The 26,771-nt window shown below is 42.0% G+C and overlaps 1 protein-coding gene across 1 annotated transcript in view; it reads right to left on the bottom strand.

Annotated features, from left to right (window-relative positions):
• ZNRF3 (zinc and ring finger 3) overlaps nucleotides 1–24,053 on the bottom strand; it is a 69,427-nt gene extending 45,374 nt beyond the window's left edge. Inside the window, exon 1 of the mRNA XM_003211006.4 lies at nucleotides 23,968–24,053. The gene's annotated coding sequence lies outside the window, so the exon portion shown is untranslated. The remainder of the gene's footprint in view (nucleotides 1–23,967) is intronic.
• Nucleotides 24,054–26,771: the final 2,718 nt, after the last annotated feature.

Raw genomic sequence — 26,771 nt, 5'->3', positions numbered from 1 at the left:
TGCTGTTGGCACTCCTCACCACTGAGGTATGCCTCACTGAATGGGAAATCGATGGTGTAAACTCTACTCCAGTCATGCAGCACTGTGGGGTGAATGAGCCCTGTCTGTAGGATGTTTCTCTCACACATTACAAAAACTGGACAGTATGCAGCAAATGAGGTAAGTTACTATGAGAAAAGAAAACACAGTGTTGTGGTTAAAGCAGCTGAATGATTCCCAAGAGACCGGATTGGTTCCTCTGCCACAGAGTTCCTATGCAAACTTGGGGAAGTTATAAAAGCAACGGTGGAGGCCGTGCTCAAATAGCCAACCAGCAGTGCCCTACCTCCAACAATAACCAACTGCATCAGTCTAGAGAAAAAAGGCAGAATAGATGCTTCTTAATTAAGGCTATCAATGACTAAGAGATTACCAGAGGTAAGACCTCACCAGATCATTGGGTTTAATGGGTTGGGTAAGCAATGCATTTGTGTTCCATAATTTTGCCTGATTCATTTTGGGCAACGTATGCTTTTAGCTTCAACACCATCCTACAGGAACACAACTTGCCGTGTGAGAATTATACATGATTTTGCTAACGCCAAGGCTGCTTTGTTAATTTCACTCAGAGTCTGGAAATCCCCACATATTGTAAGGAATAGCCAATAATTGTTCCTTAGTCACCATCTCTACATCAGACTTTGAATAAAGTCTTAACTTGTGTCATAAGGCAAGTAAGTCATAAGGTGTGATTTGCCAGCTTTTTAATAAAAAGTCTTCCATTCCAATTTTAGGATGCACTGACTTGAACAGCATGCAACATGCAGACGCTTGGAGACTGGGAGTACTCATAGAATTGTTTCACTCTGCTCCTTACCTAATGATCCCAACACTATCATGAAATTTTATTCTAGTACTAATATAGTACTTGACTTCAAATCCATACCTCTTGCTGCCAGAATTGGGTGCAATTCCAGGCCCAAGACCTATGAGGTTTTTCAGTGTTAAGGAGTGAGCCCTTTACTCCCACCATTCTTCCTTGTTAGCTCAGTATAAGCATCCAGCTTGCTATTTCACACACTTACAGACTAACAAAAGCTTCCTGTGCAAGATCACATCATCTTTCAATAAATAAACTTCCTAAATTAGCTCGCTGTGCTGGAACTTAATATTGTGCACTGTGGATACTTCTATGCTACTACTTGGCTGATAGCTCCACTTTCTATACTGCCAATCCAGAAGAGAAAGGCCAAGACCTCCACAACATTTAATGCTGTTCATGTCAGGCTTTAAGAACGTGTTTCATCATCAGTCTAAAGTAATATGCTTTAAAGTACATGCATGGAAGGAGAGCTGTTGGAAAGAAGTCCTCCCTTTTCCTAGCCACTGATCACTGCTGCATGAGGCGCCATTAAGTTACCTCCCATAATATTTTTGGACATGCACAAATCTGTTTTAGACACAAGATTTTGTCACTTGTTGTCCTGTATCTGTAATCAAACATGACTGAGTTCATCACTTCAAAATGAAGTGATTGACAGAATTCCTAGATTTTAACTGAGATATGACATGGTAGATACAGAAGTTAAGCACATTTTCTCTCACATCAATACATTTTTCCAGCTTCTTTAAAGAAAGGAAGTGTAAATGATCAGACTTTGGAGTTGACAGTGGCACAGCTCAGCTCCTACATAAATTCCCTCAAGTGGAAGTTTGAGTAAAACCTGTTGAAGATCAAACTCATCTGCTCACTATCAGCAGCAGCTTCCTGTTCATTCACAAATACAGGAATGGTTGCAATAGGGCCATCGAGACAAAAGATAGCTTCACAGGGAATGTCTTGCAGAGGAAGATTTTACATCAGCCTAACACTCCTTTGTTCAAAGAGCTCTGAACATTAATAGCAGCTAAAGACAATGCAGCTGCTGCACAGAATTAGAAAGACAGAAAGAACAATGACTTCCTGGCAACATATTTTCATCCATAGCTCAGAAAGATAAACCTATGAAACATACACTGACCAGTAAGAATGAGACAATTCTGGAAACTTACTCTTCTTCCTTCCATTTGAGTTAGTGAGCAATTTAACTAGGTGTCAATTAAGCTGCTGTTCTAAGCCTCCTGCAATGCAATGCACCAACTCAGACTCCTTTACTCTTCAAAAAGAAGCATGATGTCATAGCATTAAATGGTTGAAAAGGGTCTCAAAAACAGGATCTTGCTGTCTCAAAGTCAGATAAGCAATCCATGAAACAACACAGTGGAAAAAGAGTGGGTGAAATAGCCATCCAGTGCTTGATATATAGTAGCTGATGCTAACAGGAAGTCCTAAGGCACAAGCCAGTAGAGCCTGGAAGCACGTGCTGCAGAATTTTCCCCATGTGCTGTCTTTAACCTTATATTCCTTCTTAAGTATCCACAACCAGATTCTGCCTGAGAAAGTCACTGGAGCAGATTAATTTTTAGGCTAAGTTGGTATGGCAGTTGTGTTAATTCACGTGGTTGCGTGAATCAAAAGGCCACAGATACTGCTGACAGAAGTGGGAGACCAAACTCAGTAGAGCACACAGGAATCAGCTAGCATATCTTATTCTCATCCTATTGCTCTCTAAAAGAGAAACAATGGGGATGCCATATTAATGGTTGTACCCTGCAATGCATTTTCTCCTACAGATAGAAAAACTTCTGTTTTACCAACAGTTCTCTATTATAACAGATGAGATTACCATAGTCTCTTAGAATCACAGAATGCTCTGAGCTGGAAATGACCCACAAGGATGATGGAGTCCAACCCCCTGCCCCACACAGGACTGCCCAAACCCTATAATTGAGAGCAGTGTCCCAATGCTTCTTGAGCTCTGGCAGCTCAGGGCTGTGCCCACTGCCCTGGGCAGTCTGCTCCATGCCCACTGGAGGAGTCCCTTTCCCTAAGCCCCACCTGACCCAACTCCACACCATTCCCCTGAACCCTGTCACAGGCACCAGAGCTCAGCTCTCCCCCTCACTCCTTGTGAGGCCTCCCCTCAGCCTCCTCTGCTCCAGGCCGAACAAACTGAAGGACCTCAGCCACATCCCTCTTGCTCCTCCAGACGCCCACTGTTTTCATTGTCCTCTTTTGATGCTCTCTGAAGTCTTACACCTTTCTTACATTGTGGTGTCCAAAGCTGCACACAGTACTCAAGGTGAGGCTGCACCAACATAGAGAATCTCAATGGGATTCCCCAGAAGGAATATTTATTTATTCTTTCTAAGTGGATGCAAGAGTTCCTAGAAAGTCACAGTAACTGCTAGAATTCCCATCCCAGAATTTCTCTCAAGCCTCTCTGTATCATGAGGGGAAGTGCCTGCAGCAGAGAAGTGCATGTCAGAGCCCATTTCAGAGCTCCAGAAGATGCACAGATTTCCTGGTGCCTGAAGGTTTGGTAAATGGAAACCAAAAGCAATGTATTTCAATTGTATTGAAGTGCCTTTGCTAGTGTCAAGTATCAAACAGACATCTGTGGAAGAGCATAGCAAAAGTGAAGGTTGAAGGGAAGGAGGGAGAAGAAGTTTTGATATTAGCCAGCGAAATGGAGAGGCTTCCATGAGACAACACTAGGAACACCACTATCATCTCAGATACTTCACAAAAGAGGATGCACCACTGTGAGCCAGGACTTGTTATTAAGATAGTAAACCGATTTAGCAGACTATAAAGGTAGCTTTAACCCTGGAAAGAAGCATTAACATCAACAGCCCTCCTTTCCACCATGATAGATTTTCAAACTTAAGAGTGCCACAATTTTGGGCACTCATCTGAATTACACTGTAAAGAATCTCATGGCCACAGGGGAAAGCAAGCTGGAGGATTTGCCAACTAGAAATAATCATTGTGGTTTACAGCATCTTGCAATAAGTTTTGGGACCGAGATAATACCATTAGATCTTTCTTCTAAAACAATCAGTATGCAAAACAATGCAGAATGGTGAAGTAAGTTTTCAGTTTCAGGATTTTAACAGCTCTCCAGAGACTAACAAGAGTAGCTATCTCCCCCATGGGACATGTTCAGGCAGTTCACATACACACACTTGAAGTCTACACCAAGAGCAGACACAACCATGCAGGCTTTACTCTCAATCCAAGCAGGTGAGCTTGTTTTGCCTGAGTTTCAAATATTTACAGAAAGAAAAAAAAAATAATAAAAAAATCAATGCAACTACTCCAAATAATACAGGTCGTGTTTCTGGTAATATGGTCTTTGTATCACGCCCACCAAGTTTTTGGGTATCAGACTGCATTAGCTCATCATCCACCATACACTGTGCAAATATCTTTGGGTGGAAAAGCTACACTATCATGCTCTAGGTCACAATTTCACAAGGTTCCCTTTGTAAAGCCATTTTCTATCCTTCACCTTTACAATCAGAGTGGAAGTTCAGAAACAGCTCTGTGGCACTCCTGCAGCCACAGCATATAAAGAGAACTGAAGTTTGTAGAAGAGAAAAAGGGAAACCTCTTTCCATCCCTACACATCTGTTACATGAAGTCACACCTCTCCTTCCTCCTTTCAACATAAACGAAGGGGAAGCAAACTGTTTCTTCCTTACTCATAGTTTGTGCCTGGACAAGCCTGTGCTGCCTGACACCAAACCAGGCTTATCACTTTCCCTCTGAAAAAGAATACAGGCAAGGTGGAAGCAAACAAATCCAGAAGCATTTTAGTGGGAGTTTGAGAGAAAACAAAATAGTTTCCACTCTAATAACGAAAGCAGTCTGAACACAAGCACTCCTTCTGTTGCCATTCTCCTACTTGATCCCACATGGACACCACAAGTGGGAGAACACCACATGCAGAAGCCATACACAATAAAAGGCAAAGCTGAGAGTTCAAAGTTACTTCTAAAAGCTTGGGCTCTGTGCTATCCATGGAAAGCTTCTAAATACTCAGGTATCCGTGCCCTACATCTGTGGCACACGCTTCACCTCTCTAAACAAACAAGGACTGTCTTTGTGTCTTTGTTTAAATTTAAAAAAAAAAAGCACAACACAACCTGTCTCACAGGCTGTGATTACATCAGCAAGAGCTCTCTCATTCTCTATCAATCCTGCCTTACTCAGGCTTTGAAGAGCCTCTGTGCTGCTGCCATGCGCTTTGATCTTTCTATTTTATGCCCCAGGGCCAGCACTGATAATATCTGCTTTGCCTGCACAGTTTTGGGCAATGCAAGAGCACCCATTCCTGCCCAAGAGCAGCTTTGTTACCACGCTGAAACAGCATGTGCACCCCCATGGCCTGGAGAGACAGACAAAAACACAGTCAATGCACGTATGCCACTGTAATAACGTTTGGCCAGACTACAGTTTTCCTACTGTTAGAAAGTTGAGTGTGACAGTTTTGCATTAGTCTTTCAACTATGCACAGCAAAGTCACTGTACCAGCCATGCATTCTTGCTTTTCTAGACTCCATTTAGTTAAAAGCATATTTAATAATAATATGAAGAGTGACCAACTTCTCTCTCGTAATAAATAAGTAGGAACCATCCTTGGCATCAAATGGAAGCATCCTGATGGTTACAAATCAACAACATGGTAAATGGAATGGTGGTTTTAATTCTCGTCTACGCAGTGCCAGCTAAGATGACCCAGGTGGTCAACACAAAAGAATCTAGGTCTGATAAATAGAATATCCTCAAAATCGTGTTCTAGGACCACTTACTTTCACTTCTGCCATGGCACTGACCCTTACCTTCCCAGAAAATAAACATGTTCAGCATTAATCAGTGAAGATTCTGAGTGACAGCTTTGGGATGATGCCAGATTACCTCTTCTGAGATTCTTAGGGCTACGTTACTAAATATTTACCCTAGAATTTGAGTAGTTAAATGGGAAAGCAAGGTACTACAAGTATTAATAAGTATTTCAAGGACAGAACCCTTCATATGACTCAAAAGAGTAGAAAAGCTAGACAAATATTCAGCTTTTTGGCTACTCAATTCTTGATGCTTATTGAATTCAGGAAAAAAGGCAGATGTAGGAAACTAAAGAGCAGCAGGAAACAAACAGGGTGACACTACTAACAGCCAACTGTCAGACCCTTATGAGTAAATAATAAGGGACAGGATTAAGGGCAGTTGAGAAATCCAAGTAGAAGTTTGGAGATGACATGTAGCACTATCACCTGCCCAGCAGGAACAGATCCAAAGCATCATCTCATGATAGTAGGCAATGTGTACACACACAGCTTACAAACTCACTTACACGAGGGCAGGGGATAGTTGAAGAAATTCAGATAGTAAGTAAATGTAAAGCAACTTTCCCCTTTGTGTCCCCACCAAAATGCTTACAGACAGCACCAAAGAATTCCCCTCAGTTCCTGAAGTAGGCTAACATTTGATAAACTGCTGATTTAGAACTAAGGAAAATAAAGCCCTTTCCTGAATTGAAAAGCAGGCTGAAGGTTTCCCAACACAGAACAAAGGCATTATAATGCCACCTTCTTATTACTTGGTGGGTAAGCGGCCCTTAATCACCTTTATTGGCAGCGATCACTAAAGGGAAGTTTATTTTCCACAGTTTAATATAATGGTGTCAATTATCTCTCTCAGATCCAAACCTTCCCCAAAAGAAGCATACAAATATTTTCCATAACCAGTTACCAGTGTGCCAAGCATTACCCTAAAAAACCAGTCACTACATTTTGCCTAGTTTCACTGCTGGCAAGTGCACTGGAGTCATCTTGCATCAGGTTTCGTCTATGAAAACATTTGCTTTGAGCCATATCAGGCAATTTCATTCACAGTTATGTAGTATTCTGTATGCAACAGAAGGCTTCCTCTTGTACAGCGCTCCTCAGAAGCACAGTGACCTCTATCTAGCCTGGATGCAGATCTCTCATCCCATGTGAGTTCACCACATCCCAAGCCTGGCATCAGGAATGAGATTTTGCAGGCTCAAGCAAATTTGGAAACAAGACACCTGAAAGCTCTTCTTAGCACATGCATTATGCAAAGGAGTTTGACCTCCTTCCCACCACTCAGTGGAGGTGAATCTTTCTCACCACAAACAGCAGCAGTTTGTATTTCACTACCAGATCAAATCTCAGGCAGCCAAGGAGCATTCAATGGGGGCCCTGTATTTTACGGGACAGTCTTTATGGGAAGGGATATTTTTAAATCTATAGTTCTTGCAACCTGTCCCAATCCAAGAATTTTCCAACAATAGCATTTAAAGAATTTCAAAAAGAAAGTCTTCCCACTGAGACTGTAAAGGCAAGAGAGAAAGCAGCCCTGACCTTCCTTGCCATCTCACACAGCAGTTGCAGGCACAGCTGCCTGTTGCAGCTAAGCCCACTACAAACTGCTAGCTGCAACCCCATTCCAGGTTTTACTCTTAGCCGCTCCTCCCAGTACTTCAAAGGAAAAGTATTTTTGTACAGCCCAGCAAGGAGTGTAAACTGCCCAGCTGCTTCCAAAAGCAAGATGATTTAACCCTTCAGTAACCACTAAGCTACACACTCCATAGAGGATGTGTAAAGAAAAGAAAAAAGGTACCAGGAGTCTAAAGATTAAGTGTGTTAGGTTAATGACTGAAATTAAAAGTGACCTACCAATAGTTATCTTCTCATCTTTCCTCTTTCCTGTTTTGATGGGGAGAAGTAGAAACTTATTTTTAAAGTTTACGATAGTTACACAGATTGTTTCTATAAGACACCATTACTCCCAATCATGTAAACAGTCAGCTATAAATACCCAAATATCCTACCAAATTGGACTCTCCAAGGACCCAATGTTCAGTACTTCAGTAAAAATATCAGTAGATGAAATGACCCCTTGGCCTCCCACTCATTCTCATAGTAGCAATAAGCAAGAGGGTGGGCTTTTGTTACAAAATCTCAAATAACTACAGAAAATATTGAAGATGCCTGGATGCCTTTATGGTGGGAGGCAAGTGGAACGATAAAAGGACGCTAGGTGTGCTCCTCTTACTGGAAAATGGGATCAGTAAAATGTTCTCTTGTGTTTGAGGTTGCTCCTGAAGTCTGAGTTTCCATGCTTTGCAATTATTTCCCCCACTACGTGGAACACATCACAGTTGTAGCACACTCCTCTGCTTCTCATGTGCCCTTGGATTTTGATTTTGTTTCAGGCCAAGATGGTCCACAGTCATCAGCAACACCTGGAACTACTCTTCCATCCACACACAGACCCACAGAGGGATGCTCATCTTTGAGAGCAGCGGTGGGTAAACTCTGATCTCAAACAAGGCACTTTGCTCTATATGACATTGGTGTATACATTCACGTATTTCATTTAGAGAATCTGCAAAGCCTGATACTCTGTTAGGATTTACAAGATCCAAACTTGACTTTGCTTGGTTATTAAGCAACAGAGGCTGTCTGCTACATGCAAAACTCTGGCTTATGAGGATGTCCACACCAGTTTTCCTGTTACATTCTACACATTATTTTTTGTTCTGGAGCTCAGTTGACTTGAATATCTGTACAGTGTTACAGGCAAACCAAAGCACAGCTATGGTGTGGTAAAGGAGTTCATTTGGACTGTGCTGCGTATCTATACAGAAGACAAACCTTTCCTCTGAAGGTGACGTGAGCATCCCATGCTACAGCACAAGCCCTACTGGCTGCACTATCTTCAGGAATGAGATGGAGTAGTGATCAACACACAGCATTTGTTTCTCATCACCCACATGCAGTGCTGTTCACCCTTAAGTGTAATATGAATGTTTTTACTAGTCGTTCAGAACTTGCCAATGTCAGAGAGCATACCAGTTAGCCTCCCATGCTGTCTTCTGTCTGATGGTCTAAGAACTTCTCCTTTACCCTCGCCTTTCTTTACAGCAGCCTCACCTTGTCTTAAGAGCAGGACAGAACAATCACTGGAGAAGTCAGGGGTACACGTGTGGAAAGCAATAAAACACCAAGGGGTGTGTGCATGTTAACTGTACACACCTTGGGCGTGCTAAGGAATGAAGTATAGTTGAGTGCTTTTGTCCCAGACCTACATTTTCTGACTGGCAGCAAAGTCAGTAAACCTGCTCCTAAAACTATTAAGAATCTTAAACATTCAGCCCATTAGCTGTCTCCTTAACTTTAGTCTTCTGTAACACTTCAGGATCTGCCTGAGGTGACTGCAGTAGAGAGAGAAGCAGCCACTGCTCTCCACAGAGGATCTCATGTGTTATGAATTTAGAGGACATCTTCAGGTTCCCCTCTCTACGGGTTATCCAACCCCTCCCCATACTCTAGAAGTAGAAGCAGAGACGATTGCCAAGGGACACTGAGCTATGTTTCTTTCCAACCCTCTGGCTTCCCAAGAGGAACACTGAGCACAGACACCTCTAACTCTACACCTTCAGATGAATCAGTGTAAAAAGGAGCAAGAACAAGAAAGGAAGTCTGAAAACAGACAGCTTCTAATCATCAGGCCTAAGGACTTGCTCTCAACTTGTCAAAGCCCCTTGGACTCCTTTCTATTGCCAAGTAGTACAGAAGTAAATATATGTGACAGTCATTTTTCAGCCTCTCTCCTTTCCACTGGGGAGTGTGCCTGCAAGTGGGACACTGCCACTCTTGTTCTTCACAAAGGTATAGAATTACAGAGTTTCTGCCAGAAACATCCCTTCCTGCATAGGTATGGCTTTGTATTCCAGGACTGCACTCACTAGCTGTCAACTGAGCATTTACTTTTCTATTTCACAGCACCCTATTTCATCATATGGTTGGGCATATTTCAACTTAAATCAACTGAATGCCATGCACAGGTCAAACCTGTGGATGGACATTATAATCAAGTGGATTCCACATATAACGCAACATAGCATTCTCTGCTGTATGGACTGTAAACAATCTTTCAAAAGGTATTGAACAAATTCAAGGGAAAAAGGAAAATGAAGAGTTATTAAACTCCTGAACTATAATCCTGATGCAAAGACTTAAGACTTGCACTGGATACAGAGCAAAGTCACAGCTCCATCTTCTTGCACACAGAGAATGACTGTGAAGTAGGGGGGGAAATGGGAAGACAGTTCAAGTGCTTCCACCTGTCCAGCAAGAAAGTCTCATGCTGAATTTTTAAGAATAGACAAATGCAACGACAAAGTCTATTACAAACATGCTAGACTTCAAACTTCAGCCATGCATATATCAGTTTAAATTCCTGAAGCCAAAGCAGTTCAGTATTTCTCCTCGTCATTATATTTGTCACTCACACTAAGGTATACAAACAGTAAGAGACACTGATAGTAGCATAAAAACTGCAGATTCATTTATGACAAGTAATGGTTAGAAATTTGAAGTCTGTAAGATCTCCTCCTTACTTGACTGTAGGTTGGAAAGTTACGTATCAGACAATTCTGTACAAATATAAATTGGGGAAAGAGCATTCTTAGAACTTGGGGCTAAGACAGATACAGAAGAACATCAGCTACAGGAAATGTGGATGTCACACAGTAATGTCTGAGGCTGAATGTCAAACACAGCACTGAAGGCAGATTCTCACACTTACTAGTGCTGAACTAGCGAGTAGGACAGAATCAAAACTATTTAACAGGCTAACAAGAGATCACCATTACCTGGAAGCAGGTATGAAGTCACACTGACAGCTTTTATGAATGGATTAGTTACTATGGGGGCAAGTGAAAAAAAAGTCAAACACTTCATGTTGCAAGACTGGCAATAAAATAAAAGTAGCTGACAAACTTTAAGCACACAGATCTATGATATCTACTACAAGACTACCAGAAGGTAGAAGTCTTCTATGCTAACAGATTGGTGCACTGACACAACTAGGTACGTAGGAGATCCCTTCTTTATGCAATACTGGAGCAGAAAGTAAATCCCACTGTGACTTTGTGGCATACATGCTTAATAGCTAACTTTTGGATCTGCTTTATCTCAGTTCTAATTCTTTGTCAGACTCCTTGGTTTGACTTTAAACCTTTAAGAAGGGTACCAAACTGATTTTCCAAAGCAGTACTAATTGGTTTTAATTAATTTAAGGTAACTTAACGTAAAAAAGAACACCAACTCTAGTCCCTCTGCGTGCAGCTTGTCATGAATCCAACCTGTATGTGAAATACTGGAACACCGCAAATATTCCGTATCTATGAACTAATCATGAAGGTTAGCAGTAATTATTTTGCAAGCAACATGCACAGGGTTGGCGAGTGCATCAAGGTTCCAGAACACCTTGGCATTCCCCTTCAGTGTCCTTTTAGACCTCCTCCATCACGAAGGACCAGAGATAAGACACCACACTCAAAAACACCACTTAGGGAGCATCACATGCAAGTCAATTCTCTCCTCAATTCTCTCACCACACACTTAAGTCCAGATAAAACAAAGGCAACTAGCTTGTATCAGGTACACCTTGCTCAAGATTAAAAGCATCTCCTTTCAGAACAAACCAGAGCTTCTCCCTTTGAATGCAAACATCAATTATATGAAGAATTCTGAACTACTGGTTTATCATATTTTTTTCCTCCCATTTTCTACTCCACTGGTCATGGTAAACATTTGCAAATATCCTTCTACAGCTCCACAAGTTTAAGCGAAGCATAAGATACCTGACTCCTTGAAGTTGCTCCCCAAATATACTATTGCCTGCTCTAACACACCTTGTATCCAGAATTTGAGTTCAAGCTCTATACAGAAACACCCACGTGTGCTGAAAATCATCAACAGAAGTAGTAAGCCATTTTTGCTGCCTACTTGCTCACAGAGGGGAATGATATAGACTGCCATCACACAGAGACAAATCTTACTTCAGATTTTCAACACACATTTGATGAATATTTAATGCTGTGCCTCCGAAGGAAAACAGGCAGAAACCCACCATTTATTCACCCTGCAAAGATGGGTGCTGGGTCAGAACATCTCCTCACATATCATGGCATCCACTAACCCACAATTATTACTGCACAACAGGACTCTAATGGTTTTGTTTTCTATTTCAGTTAAGGCAAAGACATCCACCACAGGTCCATTCAAGAAAGCCCTCAGATGTGGGCTTTTTTCCCCTTATATAGTTCACTTTTAACTGTATTTTAGAAGCAGATTATTCAAATAGTCCTAATTTTCATCTTCTCCAGTTCTCCCGCACCAGTGCAGGTGGCCAGACAAATCATCTGGAAGGATTTAGTTTTGATTTATTAATGTGAGCTTTATTTTCACACCATGTCACAATCAGAAGAAACCTAAGGCTGCAATACTCCCACGATCCAAACAGTGTAACACACACATATGGGCAGAGCCTTTATTTAGGAAGTCATGTTCTTGGCTCATATGACAGGATTCAGCTCTGCATACTGTTCTCAAGTCAGGTTTGCTGTTCTTCACCTAGATACACTCTAATAACCCTTTTAGAAAGGCAAAAATTAAGATAGTAACAAACATAAGTGTTTGTTTCTGATCCGCTTCTACACAGGTCAGCAATGCATGTAAATTCAGAGAGCTTTTCAAGAGCACCAACAGCTCCTTCTCTTACCTGATGTTAACTCAGAGTACCAAACAAGGCTCAGAAGAAGAAACAAAGGCACAGCTCTGCTGCAGAAGGGCACACCTGATTTCTTCTTCTTCATATACTAATCACTATGACAAGCTCTATTTCCTCAGCATTCTATACCATTATCAGTTATCAGTTTCCATTCTTTTTCAAACTTTATCCATGAAGAGATGGATGTCCCTGCTGTGTTAGGTGTTGGTTAAGGACAGAACAGAGGCAGTTCATGGATGGCATACATCACGGCTGTGAGCACTGACGGAGCTGCAGGTGTCCCTGTGCACTGCAGGGACAGGGACCAGTTGGCCTTTGGAGGTCCCTTTCAACTCAAACCATTCTATGATCCCTTTAAATAGGCAGCATGCACCCATAACAAAGCAGAGCACTGGTTTAGTTCTGACCCATTCTGTTGATCTTCCAATCATTCCCCTAACTCACTGCTAAAAGTCATCACCCAGCTTGCACAAGGAAAGAGCAATAAAAAACATGTACATTTATGCAAATATGACTTCATTTCAAGAGATTTTCCCAATTATTACGTTCTTCTAGCATTGGCCACATTTTCCTTATGTAAATAAAACATTCCCCCCTCCCTAAGGCAGAGTTTGTGGTGTTTTCACAAACTACAAAAGTTACAAATTCATGTGTAGATTATCTTTCAAACCAAGAAATGTTACTCTGTGCTGAGAAATGGAAAACTCTGTTTGGGCACGGACATGTCACATTACTGTGCCGACACTACGATTAAATTCCTCTCCTGTAGCTCACAGGCTTTTCCTTCGAGCAAAGGAGCCTCTAAAGACAGAAAAAAGTGCTACAGCATATTCTCCAATGATTCAGATCTACACCCAGTGACTGCTTTAGGGCTTCTCTCTTCTAAGTTCATTCTTCTCTTTATTCTAATGAGTCTCATTTTCTGTCAAGAATGCTATGTAAAAACGTGAAGTTTCCTTCCCTTAATGCACATTCAGGATCCGTACTACTTTGCCTCAACCTTCCCTAGGAAACTAGGAAACATCAGAATCCCACCTTAAGACTATGATCAGCATTCACCTCCTAATATAGTATTTACTGTATAAGTTTGTGTTTTGTTTTGAAGAAGGTGCTATTTATCTGGAATCTTTATAATCACTGGACTTCAAGATCCAGCAGTATTTGGACAGTACAACTACTCAAATATATACTTCAGCAGCCCAGGCAGCATAACCTAGTCCGAAAAAGATCTTTATCTAGGGAGTTATTCACTAGCAATATCCTTTTTAGCAACAGTAGGTCATATTGCTCACACAGGGAGCAAACACCCTCCTAGCTTCACCAATTCCCATTCAAGGAAACCAGCTATAGCTGAGGGTGGCAAGGAATGGGGACAGGTTGCCCTGAGAAGTTATGATGTCCCATCCATGGAGGTGCTCAAGGCCTTGGGGGTCAGCATGGTCTAGTAGGAGGTGTCCCTTCCCACAGAGGTGGGTTGGAACAGGGTGATCTTCAACATCCTCCTAACCATTTTATGATTCTACTATTCTAATTTAAGGACAGAAAATAATTTATACTTGATTGGCAAAAATTGCCTCTGCAATAGGACTGATTTAAATGTATGCTGTTGTCTGCTGCTTCCCCCTAACACAAAAGGGCAGTGAGAGCAATACAGTGTCTGCAAAGCCTGCTTATAATTCTTCAAAAACGGTAGAGTCTCCACCATCAGTCACAGCCCATAGCATTTCAAATTATCATAATACTGGGTCTCTACAGAGCAACAACATACTTTGGTGTTGGCATAAGTATTTCTGAGATGCTACCCAAACAAATAGGCGTTGTTGTCCTCCCCTCACACAGGGGGTAAAAGAGCATCATAGAATAGTCGAAGCCAGAAGGGACCCCCAAAGGCCATCTGTTCCCAGTGCCTGCAGTGCACAGGGACACCCACAGCTCCAGCAGTGCTCACAGCCCCATCCTTGACCACGAGTGTCTGCAGGGATGGGGCACCACCACCTCTCTGGGCACCCTGTGCAGTGCCTCACTGCCCTCAGTGTCAAAACTTCTTCCTTATGTCCGATCTCCCCTCTTTTAGTTTGATTTAATTTATATACTCATTTTTTTGCCCCAAGGCAACAAATCAGAAAATACCAAGACAGCAGGAATCTGACTGCATGTTGATCTGCACGAGAGAATCATTACGCAAAAATAAAACTATACAAATGAATAATCACACTAAATAAGAATAGCTTGAGCAGAGCAGATCAAATGCAAGGGGGTCAAAAGCTTGAAGTTGTTTTTAAAGAAAGATAATGTCAATGTTATTTAAATTATAGAAAAAGAGCTTTCTATATGCAAACATACTTTCCAAACAACTTTTCTCTAATCACAGGAGATGCTCAATATCCTTCATCAGATGGAAGTAGCCCCTTCCAAAGTTGAAAAATTTTCCAAAGTCCATTCCTTCTCTAAACATAGGTTGAGTAACATTTGTCAAGTGCAGCACATGCTGTGTAGCTCACTTAAAAGAGTACAACCATCCGAGTAACCTGAGAAGACTACAAAGCTGTAGACTCAATGGCTTAGCCACAATGGCTCCAGCCACTGCCTGCATATGTGTTTATCAATGACTTCAGACCATAAAACATCACTGAAAAATATATTCACTGGGGAAGCAGAGTTGGAAACTGGAGAAACAATTGAACAATAAAAACGCAGTTCTCATTTGTGCCAATAACTAAGCATGGATGCTGACAGGATCAAGGTCTCTGCTGCAAGCTCTATAATAATCCTTCCCTGACAGAACCTCTTTACCATGAAAGCTGCACCTTGAGACATCGTGGTCACACTCACAACACTCCTCTACAAAACATCTTATTAGCATAAGGGTTTATTTAAGTCCATCCAGCCCTTGACCACTTAATATGATCTCAAATCACTTGAAAAGGGCAGGAAAGGAGCAAGGAAAAGCAGACTTATAAACAGAGAATTCCATTCCTTCTCCTATCCTTTGTATCATGGGATATCACATATCAAAAGCCCTAAGAGCATCTGGGCCCTTTCAGCAGCTTCTCCTTGGTCTTGATGACTTCAGGCAAGGTTTCTCAGCCACAAGGAAGGAACTGCAGCCCCTGAACAAGGGTGAGGACATCTGTCTCAGCAACAGAACACTAACAGTGAGAAAATGTTTGCCTAACTGCAACATGTCACACAGTGCCATACACAGGTTGCATTTTGTTCCCTTTGAATTCTATAATTCCTTTTGACTGCAATAATTCCATAAGCGAGAGGCAAGAGGGAAACTCATTAAGACACAGCCTCACATCAGTAGTATCAGCTTTCTATTACAGCTTTACCAAAGTTCCACAAAAACCAAACAAAAACTGTTACGTCATCTTTAGATAAACCCTTCTCAGAGACAAAAGCATTGAATATTTTGATACTTCACAAATTCTCCCGTCTCACAAAGGATGCTGCAGGAAAAAGAAAAAAAAAAGAGGTCATAGTCACATCTGTCCATCAACACAAGCACCAAAATCGTATTTCAGCAGCCACACAATTTAGATGACTTCACATCAGCTTTAGCAGAATGTGAACAATGCTGACTTCCTGAAGACACTGCACAGCTGCTTCACATTCTAATCAGCTCTTCTCTTGATATCATACTAATTTTTTGTAGCTTTAGACTCCACAAGCTGACTTCTCCTAGCACAGTTCTGTTTGTTGGTATACTTTAGAAGCTCTACGTTAAGCTGCAAGTCCCTATTCTCCTGCAGAATGGCCCTAACAAGAGAAGCATTACTCTGAGCAAACTACCTGCATCAAATAGGCACAAATGCAGTGGGGCTAATCAATCGCTTCTCCTGCAGTCACTCCCTGTCACTATTTAGCTATGCAGACAGTGACATAATTGAAATCAATTGCTGAAAGAGAATAGGCTGTACCAACAAAGAGCATCTGCAGTAGGAATGTCTACATTAACAAATGTTTTCCAGTGTAGGACATGCATTAAAACAGGCATAAAAAGTTACCATTACTGAAAGGCTGAATTTTTACATGAGAAATCTGCTGCTTAGATAACTCAGTTCCCAATTAAGCATAATAGAAAAAGTTACAATTACACAGCCATATGACATGAAACATACAGAACTTTGTAGAAAAGCAACGAAGCAGAGCAAACCAGAGAGATCTGTCCCAACTGTTGGCATCTGCATGGAAAACTCTAGGAAATAAAACACTGCTGTTTTGTTTTCCCTTCCAACTCAGGATACTCTATAATTCTGTGATTCTATTCTATGATTTCATGTCTCAGTTGACCATGATAAGGCTTTCTATGGAAGGAATAAGAATGATAAAGCAGTCCACAAGAGATCCACAAAGTTGTGAAGATAAAGTAGAAAGGACAGAAACACAACAGAAAAAAAAGAATAAAGTAGTTTACTGGAATAGCTAGCCTGAGAAACACTTTCATATGACATAGACACTTCCTCTTCTTGCACAATCAAGAGAAAGATTCCAACCACAATCATGCCTTTCTAAGATACCGAAACTAGTGAAAGTGGCAAAAACTCCACATTACTATTTTGGGAAGGACCTACATTGCCGGCTCTGACAAAGCCCACCTCTTGGTGTTGGAGGGGCTCCAGTTCAGAGATTGGGTAAGCTGCCCAGGCAAAGAACATTGAGAAGTAAAATTCTTAGCTGGTAGTTGACCCACTGGGTACTCTTATTAGGATTTCTGCCCGAGTATGAACAGAGTTCCACGTAAGCCAAACCATTTAAGTGGAATAGTTCTTCAAAAAAAATAAATAAATAAAATAAAAAGCAAATTCCACCTAAAACTTCTTCTCTTTCCTCCCATAATTTCTGATCAGCTCCCACTGAGAGCTTAACCTCAAATTTTCAGTTCCTCTTTAAGCCACAAAGTGACTTGAAAGCTCTTATTCTTGTTATTTCTGTTGGAGTAGGTCCAGAGTAGGGCCACGAAGATGATCAAAGGGCTGGAGCACCTCTCTGTGCAGAAAGGCTGAGGGAGCTGGGCTGTTCAGCCTGCAGAAGAGAAGGCTCCAGGGAAACCTCACTGCAGCCTTCCAGTATTTGAAGGGCGCTTACAAGCGGAAGGGGAGCAACTTTTTACTCAGCCTGATAGTGAAAGGACACCAGGGAGTGGCTTTAAAGTAAATGAAGGGAGATTGAGGTTGGATGTGAGGAAGCAATTCCTCACTCAGAGGGCAGTGAGGCCCTGGCAGTGCTGCCCAGAGCTGTGGTGCCCCATCCCTGGAGGTGCCTGAGGCCATGGATGGGCCCTGGGCAGCCAGAACACAGCAGGGCTGGGGGATCTCTAAGCTCCCCTCCAACCTCAACCATTCTGTGATTCTCCGGGACGTGAGCACATCTTCCTGAGTGCCCTCTGACTTGAACCCATCTCAGGTCTGAGACCCTGCAGACACAGGAGAGCTCCCAAAGATGATGGGAGAATGTTGCATGATAACTTCATTTTGCTTAAGTTCAATTTCACTGTGTCAGTCTCTCCCACAATGTCACTAGCTGTATTTGGGCTGAAACAAGGAGCTAAGATGCAGTATAACCAGACTACCCCCCAAACTAAAGAAACTAGAAGGGAAATCAAGCAGCTCCTCCCCCACTCAAACTGTATTTTGTAACAGAAAACTTCTCAGATAACTGCAAATCCAAAAGGGACCCAAGAGTAAACAGAAAATCAAAGTTTGTTGTACGAGGAGGAACTTCTGCTCCAGTTAAAAAGAACATATACTGCACTGATCTGAAGCTTCCTATAAATATTCGAGCACATCAAAGCCGGTCCTGTTAAATTAAAAATGCTGTCACACAGATAGGAACTAGCCTCTAGCACTGCCAGCTTCAACATGTGAGCCTCTGATCTGAGAAGCAGAGGCTCAGCTCTTCAAGAAATTTTATTCACCATAAGAAGAAAAAAAAGTAAACCAGTAGTTGAGTTTAATAAGGATATTAAATACCTTATGAGTGAGCTAATTAGAGCTTAACTCTTTCAGGACACTTCAGACCTGACAAGGACAGTAGCTTCTTCCCATGTTGCTTGCATGGGTGAAATGTCTGTCTAGGCTCCAGGCACACTTCTATCCAAGATATGGAAAAAGAAACCACTTGCATAGTTTAAAACAATTTTTCCTAGCTTCATCCTTGTGCAACTTCGATTTAATCACACGGCATACATCACACACACAAGCAAACATATTGGCTGACTGTTCCACATCAGAGATCTATGCTTAATGCTAAAGCTGTCTGAAAGATTTCAAGACTTCTGAATCTTCCCGTGGCTGTCTGAAGATGACAAGAGGGATAGATGAAAGGAAACCCCTATCTTTAACTTCTTTTATTTAGTGAGACAGCTCCCAGAGGCAACTGAATATACACAAAATACATATGGTTCAGAAGCTTATCCCAGTGTGCCACAGCAGTCTTGTCATTTTACTACAGAAATATCTCTGTAAACTCCCAATATCAAAACATACAAAGATACACTGAAAAAAAAAATGTGGTGGGGAAGGAGGAGCTCTGGCAACAGCTTTCCCAAATAGCAGAAGACAAGATGATCACACCTTGAGAATTTTTTCACGTTAACTACTCCACAATGCCTTTTCAATGCAGTTCAGGGATGAAAAGATGTTATCTTCGAAACAGGCAGAACACTGCCAACTAGCAGACTGGGGATATCTTGCCTCTGAGTAAAAACAGCTCTCTAACCCTTGGCTCCTATTAGCTACTGAACTCACCAGCACCGCCCGGCTCTGCTTCACAAGTTCCCCTCCGTCTTGCTACACACCTTGCAGGATGCCTGCCAGCTTGGCATCCATCAGGTGTTCATCTCCCCTTCATCAGAGCACGAAAGACAAAAGCCCCCTAAAGGAGATGCTAAGTAAATATAAAACAAGTAAGAGAGGGTAAGCTGGGCCCTTGTAAAATGCAACACTGGAATGCAAACCTATATTGTTTTCATGTTACAGCACACACACCATCTATGGGCCTTAGACATTTCCCTAGGAGTCTTTAAAAAAAAAAAAAAGCAACTGCTACACTGAGCATCCTAACCTCCATCCTTACCTCCAAAACCAGCAAAGAGAAGTAAAACTTCAGTGGAAAAAGAACAGAGCACTAATCTGCATAACTGGCACATTATATGTATAATATTTTATCTACGAGATACAGATTCCATTATTATTATTTTGGAAAAAAACCTATTGGCTGAATTGCAGTTGCCCCCATGTAGCCAGGCTCAAGTAAGAGAAGTCTATAAGCCTTCAAGGATGGTCTCTGCAGAAAATAAGTCACAGACTTTAAGATAGATTCTTCCCCACTATCTACAGACTTAAGAGAATTGATCCATTCGTGTACAAAAAAGAACAGAATAGTTCCTATAATTCCAAGTCGCTTCTCCAAATGCATGCTTTGCTCTAAGGTTGGAAGCTTTCAGTTCCAACAGTAAATCCATTGAAAAGTTAGGTTAGCATCTCTTCTGTGCTGGGGGGAGGCAGAGTGAGAAATAGAGAAGGATTTCTCCCACTCAAAATCACTACTTTTTTTTTGTTTTACAGCAGTTAAGCATCAAAAGGCTCAAATTAGGAAAACAGATGTTGGCAGAAACTGTGCAAGCTAGGGTCTTTCCTGAATTAAAAGCAATTTTTTCAAACACTACAGTCAGAAGCATTTGAAAGTTGCTTACCAAGCGCATGCAATAAATTCACAGCAGGAGACACATACTTGCAACATTTGTGCCCATACAGCTAATTAAACAGTCGCACTCCAACCACGACTGCTGACTCTCAAATATGTCCCTTAGTTCCTCACCTCCTCACTGAGGCTTCATCTTGCTCGATTACTAATGATGATGCAAAATAATAAAACAGCTTCAGCTCCAGAAAACAAACAGAAAGATTAAGCTGCAAACAGCATTAGAAAACAATGAAAATCTTTACATCAACGTACAGAGCAACATGAGTCTGGGAAGCCTAGAGAGTCTGCATATATTAAGCTGCATATTTAAGGGCGTACTTGTGTCTGGAACATAACAGGCACCTAATCAACCTTTGTAAACTGGTTTTTCATCTTAAAGCCAAATGCAACAACAGAAGTCTTTTAAAGAAGCACGAAAAGGAAATAAGAATGATAGCAGCTCATCACTGTGAAGAGACACTCCAAGGCACTACAATCCTTTTTCTGAGTTACTCAACCCCAACGCAAACATAACTCCACCAGTGGCGTGAGTGCAGTAAAGTACACATTTTGATGGTTTCTATTAGATATAAAAACAAAAATCACACTTTCCTGGTCATGTCTGGTTCAAGTGTCAAATAGTCAAGAAAAATGCATTCTTTTTTTTAATCTCGTGTTGTTGTAGCAATTTCAAAACATGTCTTTGTTTGAAAACAATCTCTTCTTCCTTTGCCAATCTTCTTTAATATGAAGGGCTCTCCCTTCAAGTCAGGAAGCACAAGAAACGAGGCCAAACATTGAACTTGCATTCATTTTGTCTCCATATGCAGACACAAGCGCTTCTGATCTGACCACACTTGCATAGTAAAGTGTAGATGTCCAAAGGAAGAGACAGTATGTTCAAGTTAAATATTAACACTTCCTAAATGGAGCACTTTTAATGCATTAAGTATTAATGCAAATACATGCATTGCTTCCATAGCTGGGTAAAGAACTCTCACACAGAGGATACGAGAGATTGCTGCCTCCAGATGTCACCTCTCCTTAACCAAGAAGATGCTGGCCTCTTGAAAGCATTCACACTTTGAAAAACTATGCTTGTGAAAGTTATTTTGGTCCAGAAGGGCCTCACTTTGAAACGCCAAAACAACGACTGGAAGACTGTAATAAAAAAGGGAGCATTTTTAAATACATACTCCACCACAAGATGGTATAAACTGAAAGAAAATTACAATGTATGCTAATCAATGGTTTTATACAACTACTCGAGACTTTCCTATAAGATCCACTTAGAGCAAAGCTGCCTACATTTCGTTCTTATCAAGTTCTGCCACATCAAATCATGACCTCTACCTGCTTCACCCAGAGCCATTTCAGAAGCCCTTCGTGAACAAAGCAATTAAAACCAAGTTACCCCATCCCACAGTCACATCCACCAGCAGTGTGCTCAGGGTGAGTGTGTGCCAGTCCTATCCGTGGGGCACGGCTGGCCACAAGCACTGGTAACACTGCAAAGCAGACTGTAATTATATCTAAACCATTATACTCACATAGATCCAGTCTTAACGTAAATACATATAAATGAAAAACTTCTCCAAATGGCTCCAAGTTTTTAACAATTTTTGGGTCTTTCCTCTGGGATTTTTTCCTCCCCAGTGCCATCTCTTGAATGAGCAACAGGAATACCTGAAAGGCAGCAGTCAGCATTCTGCTAAGGACAAGGCTTGCAACTGCATAAATCTTTACGTCTGTGAAAATCTCTCACTAAACTATATGACAAAGTTAGCTGAACTGCCACAGATGACTTTCTACGGACAAAAATAAGGGATAAAATGGGGAAGCAAATAAAACTTGCACTAGCTGGCCTCAATTCAAGACCTAGACTGTAAGCTTATTTCCTTTGCCATCTTTATTCTCATTCTTCTAAGAAGGTCACATCAGCACTTTTTGCTCTGCTACACCTTTTCCTCCGTACTTAGATACCTTTTACCTCATTTTTCTTATGCTGTGTCTCCTGCCTTGCCCTCAAGGGACAGCCTCAGCCTCGAGTGCTGTCATGGCTCTGGTAGAAGGATTCCATCCAGTACTGCTCACAGACAATACTACAGACATAGGAGTTTCCTCTTGAAACACCAATTCCTCATTGAATTTTGTACTCCTGTAGTAACACCTAGAAACATGTATTTACTATTGCCTTAGATCCATTTAGAAACAGTTCACACAGGTGCCTTTATGCTCCAAGGCCTCACTGCAGGCCTACAGCTTCTAAGTTACCAGCCCTAGAACTCCACATTAATTTAGGTTTTATACCATGTTCACTAATGATAAAATTGAAAGATTCTTATTTATACTACTGTGTTCAGAAGCCCAGAATAGCCAACCTCCTACAAGGTAAGTATTGACATAAGTAGACGGGAGCTCACAGGGTCAAGACAAAAGCAACCTAAGCAAAGCACTTTAATGGGTTGCCTTCTTCACATACTCCCAACACATATAGCTACTCATTTCATTAGCAGAAAAAAAATCCCTCCCTCTCGAAGCACAGAACCTAACAGGTAGCAGTAGAGCATCACACTCAGGCAGTCTTCTCACATAAGACAAAGCAAACAGGTTCCAGGTCTCCCACCTGTGTATCAGGATGGACCCACACAGTAAGTGCTCAACAACCTTTCCCCCTCATCCCGTCCCATTCCGTGCCACATTTCAGTGTCTCCTCAGCACCAAAACACTGCACTGCAAGAACATGACACCAATGCAAACCAAAAACAGGTACCAGGAATTCAGTTTTACTAGAGAAAACTATCACCCCAACGTCCTTCCGATCATTACTGGAAGTCTGAGCACCACATTTAAGGTACGGGAAATGACAGAAAACCAATCACAGGTGTCTTCATTGTCTAAGAGAGTAACTAGCAAAGAAAACATCCAAAATGGTGACTCAATGCCACAAATAATTCCACTTCCTGAGTTTGAATGGCCCTCAGGCACAAGAAGAAACTCAACCTGCCTGCTCACAAAGCAACAGCATCAAATAAAATAAAAAAAAAATTCTACTCTCAAGGGACACAAACGTTCCCTTGACTCAGTCTCCTCTGATTACTGCCAGACATCTACATATCCGCACAGTTATTTCCAGTTGCTGCTTTCAGCTCTCTTAGAAACTCTGCCAGTACTTCAGAGAGCAAAGCCTACCTGACAATTTAGCTATTTTTGCTTTTTGAGAAAACAGAGGAAAGATTCAGAGTTACTCAAGTAAATAAAGGGTGGGAGGCAGACTGAAGGAGGGCGCACATTCACATGGTGAATGTTCAAATCTAAGCCTCCTCATCTTCTGCAACAGCAAGAAGATGAAAATACAGGCAAGGGCATTGCTACAAGAAAGAGCTGCAAGAAGTTTAAGTGTTCAAATCTGTTTTCCTCCTGGAGCTTTAAATAAACAAAATAAAAAACCCACTATGCTCGTTCATCCCACATTGGTACCTTTTGAGCACAGAAGGCATATACAACTGGAGATTATTACATAATCCACATCACTTCTGTTCAATAGCAACATAGAACTCATTATTTTCCTGTTCAGGCTTCCAAGCAGAAACAAATCAACTAAAACATGAACTTCTGCCACACAAGCAAAACCAAAAATAATATTTCAAAAACTCTTCCCCCACAATACTTCTCTTAAAAGCAGTATATACTAGTGCTCTGACCACAAAAAAAGCAAAACCACTTCCAACAGATTCTCAGTGATACTGGGCAAACTGTGCACCACAGATAGGTCAACAGTCTGATGTGGTAAGAACTGAACTTACCAATTGATAAAGGGCCCTCTAGCCATACGGCACTCCATCTTCAGAAGCAGCCCAGGTACAAGCAATACTCTCCCATACATGGCTGGCCCTCATTTGAGCCCAGGGAGGCTCCACTCTGGGCCCAACCCTTCTGGTCACGTGTGGAACACAGGTGCAAACAATGTGCCTGTGCTCCCTGGGCCAGCTGCACCCCTTCATCAGATGCTCCGTCATCAATTCAAGCTCTGACCTAATAGTTCCCTACAACTGGCAACCCAGTTCAGGCTGCCTAGGGCCACATCCAGCCTGGCTTTGGGTACCTCCAAGTGGAAATGGTTTCAAACTTAAAGAGGGGAGATTAAGATTGGATGTAAAGAAGAAGTTGTTTACAATGGGGGTAGTGATGCAGTAGCACAGAGTGCCCAGAGAGGTGGTGGTGCCCCATCCCTGCACACAGCCACGCTCAGGGCACAGGGCTGTGAGCACTGCTGGAGCTGTGGGTGTCCCTGTGCACTGCAGGCACTGGGAACAGGCGGCCTTTGGGGGTCCCTTCCAGCTCAAATGATCCTATCATTCTACGAGCCTTGCCCAGTACAAATAGAATTAAGGTATATAATCCCTCTCCAAGCAATAGAAACGCTGCTACTCACATCAGTGATGCTGCCTTAGCACTGTAAGCCTGTGGTCACGTAGCACTTTCTTCAACACAGAACTACATTTAAGCTTTTAGTCCAAGTGCTGCAAGAAGTCTCAACAGAAGGAGCTCATTGGTCATCATTTGTTTTAATGCAAAATTTCATTTCAGTGGTTTCAACAAAGTCTTGTTTTCCCAATCACTCTCTAAGCAGAAGTGTTTGACTCCCAGTCTCAGCCATCCTAGCACCAGGACGCAGCCCCAGGAAGCACACTGTATGCCAGCATGCCAGTACCACCAGTCAGACCTTCCAGAAGCATGAGGGCAGCAGACACTGCAACCTGGCGATGAGTTTGCTGAATACAAATTGTGGCCACATTAAAGAACACATAGGAACATTTCATCTCTCTGAAGAGTTATTCTGGTAGATGCTTGACCCTAAGAAGACTTGGTCTTCACAACATGAGAAACAATGTAATAGCATACCTCTGCTGGATAGGAATCTGACCAATAACCAGTCGGAGACTGAATGGATGACCTATCAAAAGCTGAAAATTCGTTGTTTCTTAAGTTGTTTTTTGTTGTTATTGTTGTTCAGAGTCTTTCAACACTAATGAGTAATTGAAGCTATTAACATAAACAAAAGTAAGTCTTTGTATAGTCCAGAAACCACAGTTCCTTTGATTCATTCTCTAATGTGTGGCTGATTCTCAAGAATTTCTAATATTTCACTTTAATGAAAAAAGCATTTTAATTCTGAAAGAGCTGTGTGCACTGACAAAGTGGCTGGGGACAAGAAAAGCTCATTGAACTGCTGGAATCACCGCTGGCCACTGCTGAAGAGTTCCTAGGGCCATCAGCTGCAAAATCCCTTGCTAAATTTCACAGTGACCTTTAAATGATGACCGAAACCAGCATATTCATATGAGTTCATAAATACACAGCCTTGGTGAAAAGCCACAGCAAGAAAGCCATCATCACAGAATCATTATAGAATGGTTGGATTGGAAGGGACCCCCGAGGGCATCCAATCCCACTGTCTGCAGTGCACAGGGACACCCACAGCTCCATCAGGTGCTCACTGATGCTCACTGTCTGTTCTGTCCTTAATACTAACACAGCAACATGTCAGGCTCTTGATTTCTTGATTTCAGTATCAGTTTCAGCTCCTTCCAGCATTACCTTTTAATGAATGTCAGAAACATAAATTAATTGTTCCATCCCTTTTTTCCTCTGGAAGAATAAACAAGAATGCTCCCCAGCAGCTTGTCCTCACAACTCTTTTGCCTGCAAGTGAATTTTTACAAGAAAGCCTCCCAGCAGAAACTCTGAAAGAACATGCACAAAAAACTGGTATTATTTACTTTAAAAGAAAAAAAGTCATTTTCAGAATCTCTGGTTGTGGCTTTAGAGCTTTACTAGTTGTTTTTAGAGCTTATGAGGCACTAGAATTTTCTTTGAATACGTATACAGAGACAGAAGGAGATACTCTTTAGGAGACACAAAGGGAAATGGTTCCTAACGAAAAGAAGAGAGGTTTAGATTGGATATAAGGAAGAAGTTGTTTACAATGGGGCGGTGAGGCAGTAGCACAGGGTGCTCAGAGAGGTGGTGGTGCCCCATCCCTGCAGACACTCATGGGATGGGGGCTGTGAGCACTGCTGGAGCTGTGGGTGTCTCTGTGCACTGCAGCCAGTGGGAACAGATGGCCTTCGGGGGTCCCTTCCGACTCCAGCCATTCTACGATATACATAGGCACGTATGTGTGCATACACAAAACTCAAGCCAACAAACGCCACTGCTGTTAGAGAAATAAGGGTTGCTATTTGGCAGCTGCTTAACAATCAAACTTATTAAAACACCATTTAAGTCATTTTTCTTTACTTAGCCAAAGGAGAAAAAAATAAAGTCAACAATTACCAGTGACTACAAAGAAATTAGATAAGCACTTCAAGAGTTTCAGACGGAGCAAAGAGTAGCCGCATTCAGATAAAAACCGAACTTATTTCTCCGATGAGAAGTCAAGAGGAACTTGAATAAGGAGCCGAGATCCGGGGCAGCAGTAACAGGTAGGCTGAACGCAGCGCCGGACCTGCAGGGGGAACCGACGGAGAGCGGCGCAGCGCCTCGCGCGCTCCCATCCGCACGCCCCGCTCCGAGCTCTGCAGGCGCTGCTCCGACGGCGGCCCCG

The sequence above is a fragment of the Meleagris gallopavo genome, chromosome 17 (genome assembly GCF_000146605.3).
Source record: "Meleagris gallopavo isolate NT-WF06-2002-E0010 breed Aviagen turkey brand Nicholas breeding stock chromosome 17, Turkey_5.1, whole genome shotgun sequence".
Taxonomy (NCBI): Eukaryota; Metazoa; Chordata; class Aves; order Galliformes; family Phasianidae; genus Meleagris; species Meleagris gallopavo.
The sequence above is the reverse complement of the archived record's forward strand: the minus strand, read 5'-3'. Positions and strand labels throughout refer to the sequence as shown.